This window comes from Mus musculus, chromosome 13 (genome assembly GCF_000001635.26).
Source record: "Mus musculus strain C57BL/6J chromosome 13, GRCm38.p6 C57BL/6J".
In the NCBI taxonomy this organism is placed as follows: domain Eukaryota; kingdom Metazoa; phylum Chordata; class Mammalia; order Rodentia; family Muridae; genus Mus; species Mus musculus.
In genome coordinates, this window is record NC_000079.6 from 9,803,205 (window position 1) to 9,812,204 (window position 9,000).

Below are 9,000 nucleotides of genomic sequence, written 5' to 3' on the forward strand. Positions count from 1 at the left end.
TAAGCCCTAAACAAGACATCTACACCATACCACCCTGGGGCATAGAGCCTTCACAGGACCAAGGGCCTCTCTTCCCATTGATGTTTGACTAGGCCATCGTCTGCTACATACACAGCTAGAGTCATGAGTCCTACCACGTGTACTCTCTGGTTGGTGGTTCAGTGTCTGGGAGCTCGGGGGTACTGGTTAGTTCATATTGTTATTCCTCCTAAGGTGCTGCAGACCCCTTCTGCTCATTAGGCCCTTCTCTAGCTCCTTCATTGGGGACCCTGTGCTCAGCCCAATGGATGTCATTTGATGTTTTTTAGGAGGGTATTTATTCCGTTAGTCCTGGATTTCTCTCAAAAAAGCAAGTCATGTATGTGTAGGATGTGCTCTGAGCTGGTTTAGGAGTCCTAGGTGAAGAAGGGAAAACTTGCATACCCTCTTCTGATGGAAACAGCTTGAGCAATGAGTCCCAAGATGCTAGCCTCCTTCAGTGTATTGGCAATGATGCAGTAGGGTCTGCAGTAGTTACTTTTACAACCCTTGGGCCAAAATACATAATAGAAATAACTTAAAGAAGGAAAGACTTAATTTGACTCACAGTTTTGGAGGGCTCGGTTCTGGTTTCTTGGCCTCATGTAATAGACAGATCAGCATGGCAGGAAGAGTGTGTGGCATAGGTTGTCTCTCACAACTTGGCAGACTAGAGGCAGAGACAAGTGTGGATGCACGCCTCACCTTCTATGTTTGTTTGATCATCTCCATTGCACATGAGTTCATCTGTAAATCAGAGTCTTTAAGATCTAATTGTGTCCTGAGAAGTCATCCAGACACACCCAGGGGTGCTTCACTAATCCCCAGGTGTTTCTTAATCCAGGCAAATTGAGAATCAGAATGAACCTTCCATATCACCACTCAGAAATCCATCTTTTTGGAAGGTAGTTTAAGAAGTTAGATTCTAGGGACAGGCTGTTTGTGCTGCTGCTATTAAATGATGAGTGTGGGTAAGGGTAGTTGCACAGTAACTTCAAAAGTGTAGAGATATACATCTTCTATTTGCAACTATCTGACAAACTCTAAACAGTGTAGCCCAAATGCATATGCCAGCTATCTTTTTCACTTGTGGTTGTTATATCAATGGTGTGAGGTGTTTCAAAAGATACAATATGTGACCCTGTAGAAGAGTTTGTTTTAGGGGACTGAAAAGATGACCCAGTAGGTAAGGGTGCTTGATGATCTTACAGAGGACCCAGGTTCAGTTCCTACCACCTAGATGAAGGCTCACAACAAGCTGTAACTTCAGTTCCAGGGGGTGCAATGCTCTCTTTAGCCTCTGTGGACTCCTGCATGCATGTGCTATACTTAAACTACATATGTTTACATAAATAAAATTTAAAAATTTAAATTACATTTAAAAAATGTGTGTGTGTGTGTGCATCCCATAGTATATGTGTGGAGATCAAAGGACAACTTGTAAGAGTTATTTCTCCCTCTCTGCCGTGTTTATACTGAAGATTAAACTCAGGCCATTTTAGGTATGGTGGTGAGCACTTTGACCCACTGAGCCACCTTGCATTCTCATCCTCAAGAGACTTAAAATCTAATTAAAGACTGGAATATTAAAGGCAGCTGTGACAGAAGTCTTTCTAGCTTTCTTTCTGTGTTCCTGAAGGAGAACTCACACTTGGGCACATGTCCCGAGCTATCGTTCTCGCCGGCAAGAACACACTCGGACAACCGGATTCTTCTGCGGCAAGCTTTATTGCTTCTTAAGGAGGGAAGACCCAGACCCCAGAAAATGGTGCTGCTTATATAGCCCTCAGCGTGGCGTTTCAGCACCTGATGTGGCATGTCAGCTCCTGATTTGTTGCTCGCCCATCACCTCATTACTACGCCCCGAGATGGGCAGTGACTAGGCATGAGTTCACTCTCGCACTTGCACACAAGGCTTGTTTACTAGTTAGGCACAGCAGAAGCTAGCGCCATCTTATAATGGCGATTGCTCGCGGCACGGCTCTCCACAGGCACAGGTAGAATGAACAAGTTGTTAAAGATTATTTTAACAGGTGAGTTAGCAAAAACAAATGACTGGGCTTATGGTCTGGAGTTTCCTGTCCTCAGTCAGCCCTTAGGTGATGTGAGGTGGTCCCCTTGCTGAATAGGCACAGGCTGTCCTTACCCAAAATTCGGAGTATTATGGTAAGATGCAGAAAGTTAAAAAAATGTATGTATAGGAGTGTATCTATGCCTAAAATTGAGAGGTTTACTAGGGCAAAGGACAACAGAACCTTGTGAGCCTACCAAGACAAACTTGGCTGTGTTTTCCAGAGCCCTGACCTCCAATTTATTTGTTTGTTTATGTACTTATTTATTAAAGCAGGGTCTCTCTCTCTCCCTCCTCCCTCCTCCCTCTCCTTCTTTCTTTCTCTTTCTAGCACTGGCTGTTCCAAAACTCACTATGTAGACCAAGCAAGCCTTGAACTTGCAGAGATCCATCTTCCTCTGCTTCCCCAATGCTGCTTGGATTAAGGGCTTGCATTGACACACCTGATCCAACTTTCTTCATCAAGTTACCATGAAGCAAGATGCTAAGCACCAAGAAAACAAAAGCCTGATATTAGGGTAACTATTTTGGCTGTCCACATCTTTCACGGTGATGAGTTGTAGTCCTGAGCAAAATGAACCATGGATGCTTTTTTTTTTTTTGTTTTTTTTCAACTATGGTCTCATGTAGCTCTGACTGGCCTTGAACTCATTATAATGAGAAACAGTGACCTTCACTTCATAATTAAAAGTCCTGTAGACATGGTTGTGAAAAGCAAAGCAATATATTTTACAATCTTGCAAAGTAAACTCTTGTTGCTAACTGGCCAGTGGCTCACATGAACTGGGTTTCACCTGGGAGGCAAACCGGGGCTGAAAGAGGGGGAAACTAGGTGGATGAGAGAGAGAAATGGAGCCAAGACAGTGTTCTGATCAAGGCTCAAATGTTTAATGGCGAATGCACTTATAAAGGGGGGTGGGGAGGCCCATTCCCACCAATTCATCCTTGGAGCCTGGAACCAGCTGCCGATGATGACGTACAGGATAAGGCTTAGTCTCCAGAATAGCTCTGGGGCCCTGTTTCTGCCACCTGATGAGAAAGAACCTAGTGGGGAAACCCCCACTCAATTCTCGATTTGGCGTGCACCCAAAGAATCACGAACAGACCGTCTTAATGTAAATACACGAGGTAGTTTAATGGCGGAGCACCGGGTCGAAACATATCTCATGCAGGAGACAGTGGATTTGACCATGAGGCTTGAAAGCTAGGGGTTTTATAGAAAAGGGTCTGGGATTGGGGGAGGAATTGGCACAGTTTCACATGATTGGTTCATTTAAACATCAGCAGACTGAGGTAACAGCAGAGCATCTGGTTAACATTTAACTTAGGTCAGAAGGGTGGGAGATAGGGAGGCGCCAGGCCAGTCCAGACATTCTTGTACGTCTTCCCTATCTTTATGGCTAGTTGGTTCTGGGATGACTTTACAGCCTTTGTTCTTTGCTCTAAGCCCAAAAAGCCCTCCTAACTAGCAAGCCGCATGAGTCATGGACCTTGAATAAACTTTCTGGCTAGGGCTTTGAGGTCTTGAATTTAGTTTTCTTTCTTTCAGATGCAGCTCTCTCTGCGGACATCCGCCTGATTATTTAATTTAAACCCTTTTTCCTCTCGCCTAAAGCCGTTTTTCAAAAACTGCAGACAACCGCTTGATCAGTTCCTAGTTCCGATAATTTCACTGCAGACCTAAGAGAATCCAGCACTGGGTTAGCACCGAATTCCAATCTTAGCTGTATCTTCCCATACTTCTAGCAACACCTTAAAAAATGAAGTTTTAAACTAGCGCTAGAATCTGTACCTGTTGCTTCAGTGTCCAATACGATTCTTTTCTTTTTCTTCCCGTGGAGCTCCTTTACCAGCAGTGTTTCTTCCAGCGTCTTCTGCCATTCCTCAAGTCCCACGTTCCGATGCCAGATTGTTGTGAACCGGCCAGCGGCTCACATGAACTGGGTTTCACCTGGGAGGCAAACCGGGGCTGAAAGAGAGGGAAACTAGGTAGACGAGAGAGAGAAATGGAGCCAAGACAGTGTTCTGATCAAGGCTCAAATTTTTAATGGCGAATGCACTTATAAAGGGGGGTGGGGGAGGCCCATTCCCACCAATTCATCCTTGGAGCCTGGAACCAGCTGCCGATGATGTACAGGATAAGGCATAGTCTCCAGAATAGCTCTGGGGCCTCTCAGTGGGTAGCAGTATCTTGAAGAGGAGCATTGACAGTGGCTGAACAATAGTGATCTGGGGAGGAGGGTAATCTCCTTAGTGGCAGCAAGGTCAAGTTCTGGCTCAGCCAGCTTCAGGCTGAGGGAAGGTTACAAACTCTCATCCTAAAGAAATGGAAAAAAAAAAGGCTGAGCATTTTTTTTTCATTTTTTTAATTAAATATTTTTTTTATTACGTATTTTCCTCAATTACATTTCCAATGCTATCCCAAAAGTCCCCCATACCACCCCCCCACTCCCCTACCCACCCATCCCCACTTTTTGGCCCTGGCATTCCCCTGTACTGGGGCATATAAAGTTTGCAAGTCCATTGGGCCTCTCTTTCCAGTGATGGCCGACTAGGCCATCTTTTGATACATATGCAGCTAGAGTCAAGAGCTCAGGGGTACTGGTTAGTTCGTAATGTTGTTCCACCTACAGGGTTGCAGATCTCTTTAGCTCCTTGGATACTTTCTCTAGCTCCTCCATTGCGGGCCCTGTGACCCATCCAATAGCTGACTGTGAGCATCCACTTCTGTGTTTGCTAGGCCCTGGCCTAGTCTCACAAGAGACAGCTATATCAGGGTCCTTTCAGCAAACTCTTGCTAGTGTATGCAATGGTGTCAACGTTTTTGTATGTATTGATCTGGTTTAAAAATAGTTGTTTTTGCCGGGTGTGGTGGCACACACCTTTAATCCCAGCAGAGGCAGAGGCAGGCGGATTTCTGAGTTCGAGGCCAGCCTGGTCTACAAAGTGAGTTCCAGAACAGCCAAGGCCATACAGAGAAACCGGGTCTCAAAAAAACCAAAAAAAAAAAAAAAAAAAAAAAAAAAAAAAAAGTTGTTTTTATAATCCTGAAATCCTGATACTGTAAAAACCATAGCTTTTTTTTTTTTTTTTCCTTAAAGGGAAAGAGTTCATTCTGGCGTCATTTTGAGTACCCATAGCCCAGTAACACAGAATTAGGTTACCCCAGATTCCATGTTCCAACATGGAAGCTTTTTAGTTTTACAAAACAAAGTCACAAACCAAGGCAACTTTAAAATATGTCAGTGGGCATGCTAGAGAGACTCGCAAGCCAAGGCAACTTTAAAACCAGTATGTCAGTGGGCATGCTAGAGAGTATGTCAGTGGGCATGCTAGAGAGACTCCCTAGATGCTCTTTGATGACATTCTTAGTTCTTGGATTGGCAGAACCCAGTGTGCGACTAAGTTAGTAGCTTATAAGAGGTTCAGATTCAGAGCAGGGCAAGGCATGGCAGAAAGCTAGAACTAGCCCAAGATAAAATAATTAGCCTCTAGACCTACAGAATTCCACTCTGCACTCTCTCCACAGCACCAAAGTTCCCAGAACTCCTCTGGTCTCTACAGACACAGACTCCTTCTAGCTTTCTGTCCTCAGTCAGACATAGCTTCTTTTCAGGAATTTTTGTCCACAATCCTAAACATATGCCCACACACCAAATAATTCCTCATCGGCTGTACTCTTGGGTGAGGTACAATCTTCCAAGGATCTGCCCCCTCCCCTATCTCTATCTTATTGATTCAAGTGCAAAGCCTTCCCTAATATATATCCTGGGACTCAAGATTCTCTCCTCTTCTTATACTTAAGCTCAGTTTCATAGCAGACTGCCTATATCCGTTCAACCCTATGATGAATTGAGAGCCCCAATAACCAAGCACCATCTACCAGCTAGGTAAGATGGCAGCCTAGTGTCTCCTACTTGCCTGTGATTCTCCATGAACTCTTACTACATGCCATATGGAAATGGACCATGATGATTTATGAATTTTTTATTACACTATATTGCTGAGGGTGACCTTGAACCCCTGATCCTTTGCTGAGATTACAGACATGTATCATAATACCTAGTTTACTCAGTATTGGATGGAGACTGAACCCATGGCATCACACACGCTGGGCAGGCAAGCACCTAACTCTACCTAACAGAGTTTGTCAGTCAGGTCTTCATCTGACCTCTACATAAGTTGCCATCTAGACCCCAGAGACAATCTGGTCATCACTTCAGGTCTTCATCTGATTATGTTCCTTGGAGATTATCAGCTTTCTTGCAGTGACTGTGGTCTTAAGGCAACCAATAAGTAATATCTCTGAGGTCAGCAACATCCATCATCTGTGTGCCAGGTGTGTTTTACTTGATCAAAGGATGGTTGGTACCTGTAGATGAATAGAAAAATCCTCAGTTCCCTTAAACCCTGCAAAAAAGAGGGCTTTGCCAGGGGATGATGTTGAGTTCTGGGTGAGGTCCATCTTGGTTGGCACATCTAGAAGCCTTCACTGAGGAGCCCAGGAGAATAGTCTGGCTGTGGGTTGATTTGTGTTGGTTGTCCTCAGAAGTTATAGTCAGAGGCATACTAAACTATGTCCCCACCTCAGCTGGACTTTTGTCTGGACCTTACCAGGGATTGTGGATAAGAGGACTGTGCCCCCTGGAAGACTGAAAGGAACCATGTGTATCATCCTGGTCTAGGCTATCATACTGCCTGGCTGGAGGTCTAAGGTCCCAGATTCACCATCTCTGTCTGGTCACATATTCTGGGGTGGAGCCCACTATCAACCTGAACCTGTTCACTCTTCATGTCTATCCCTTAGAGTCCTTAGAGTTTGTGAGGGTGTTTGAGTTACCTACCAGAGGTGCCTGCAAATGAGCTTGTGATCATTCTGACCAATCACTCCTGAGGGAAGCAATTCACGTGAATTAGTCCATTTCATCTCTACCACAGTCTAAGAGGTCATAGTTCATGACGATCTATGATTTGGACACTGAGAACATGGCAGCAGCCCACTGAGGTCACAGTCAGTCACAGATCCTAGACTTGAACTATGAACTTTGCTTTTGTGACTGCATTGTTAACCATACACAGTCTTTTAAGCTATGGCTGTAGTTGGACACCTAGTTATGCATCTTCTGTCTCTTCACTGATTAACATTTAATAAAATTACATGTAGCATAAACTTCTTTAGATTTACCAGGTAACCCTATTTTATTTTAGAGATGTATTTATTTTTATGTGTATGAGTGCTTGCCTGCTTGTCTTCGAACCATATTGTGTGCCTGGAGCTTGTGGAGCTTAGAAAAGGCATCAGATCCTGGAACTGGAGTTACAAATGGTTGTCAGACACCATGTAGGTGCTGGGAATTGAATTCAGATCTTCTGAAAGAAGAATCAGTGCTCTTAACTGGCTCTTAACCAGCCATCTCTCCTGTCCTCCATCTATTTACTGAGATATGGTCTCTCTGTGTTGGCCAAATTGTTCTTGAATTCTTTGTCTTGATTCTGGATAATGATTTTTTCCTTTTTTTCTTCCCTTATTTCCTTCCTTCTTCCTTCCTTCCCTCCCTTCTTCTTCCCCCCTCCCCTCCCTTCCTCCCTCCTTCCTTCCCTCTTGTATTCTTTTTTTCATCTTTCTCTCCCTCTTTTGTTTTATACAGGGTCTTCATAGTTGGCTCAGGCTGACCTCAAGCTTATCGTCCTCCTGCCTCAGCTTCCCAAAGTTGAGAAAGATGTGTGGTCATATCTAACTGACCATGGGTTTTCAGGTACCTCTCCTTCTGCCTCAAGTTCCAAAAGTTGCTTCTGAAATCATTTGGTTCCCTTATCACCATGGGTCCCCTTAGATTCCCCTCTGATTTTAATTAAGTCTACCAGGAACCCACTGCTCTGGTTTGGAATGATTACTTAAAAAAAAACAAACAAAGCTCAAAATGTCAGGAGAAGTAATACTCTATGAGCTGAATTTATTAAACCGTAGAGGAAAGGCTTGAAGTCTTGTCCTTCATCTTTGTAAGAAGCTAGAGAATTCAGTCTTATGGATTGAGAAGGAAACTGCCCCAAACTTAACACACTGAAGACTTCCTGGGAAGGTAGAGAATTTAAAACTGGCTTGTCTGCTCCTTCTTACACTCTAGGTTAAAGGATCTTGCTATTGATTTACCACAGCGTAGACAATATGAAAGAAAAAGATGCTACCATGGATGGATGACGACGTAGCGGGGGGAGGGAAAACTCAGCCTCTCCCAGAAGGCATTATCTAAACTTCTGTGTCTGACACAACCCTGATGGTTGGTTCCAGGACAGCTGTACAGCATACATGTCAGTCATAGACTGTCTGTGTAGAACACGGGGGAATTCTGGTGGTGCAGAGCTCCAGTACTTGACTGCACTAATTTGACTATGGCCAACTCTTCTTTTTCAGTCTTGGGGACCAAACCCCTGTCCTTAGGCATGTTAGGTGAGTGCTCTATGCTTGAGCTTCATCTGCTCTATGGCCAATTTGTGAATGGTCCCTCTGTATCTGCCTCCCCAGCACTCAGATTACAAGTGCTTTCTGCCATACTAGACTTTTTGTGACCAGTTTTTGAGCATCCTTGACTTTAGAAATGTGGGCTTTCCCTGCCACAATTGCAACATCTTTTAGAACCAGGGATGATGAGGACGTTGCAAAGGAAGAAAGCTGACTTCTTAGATGCCTTTGATTCTAACTGACACCCCTGGCCACTGTACATTCAGTGGAGGATATTTTCATATGGATGCTTTCTTTCTCAAGTTCATCTGCAGCAGACCGTTAAGGATCTACAGACGTGCCTTTGTGCATTTACAAAGCCAGCATTGTTGCATTTGGCTAATGAAACTGGCTTTTGTGTTTAAAGCAGTTATGTTCAAACCAATGAGGAGATCCACCTGTTTTCTCCATG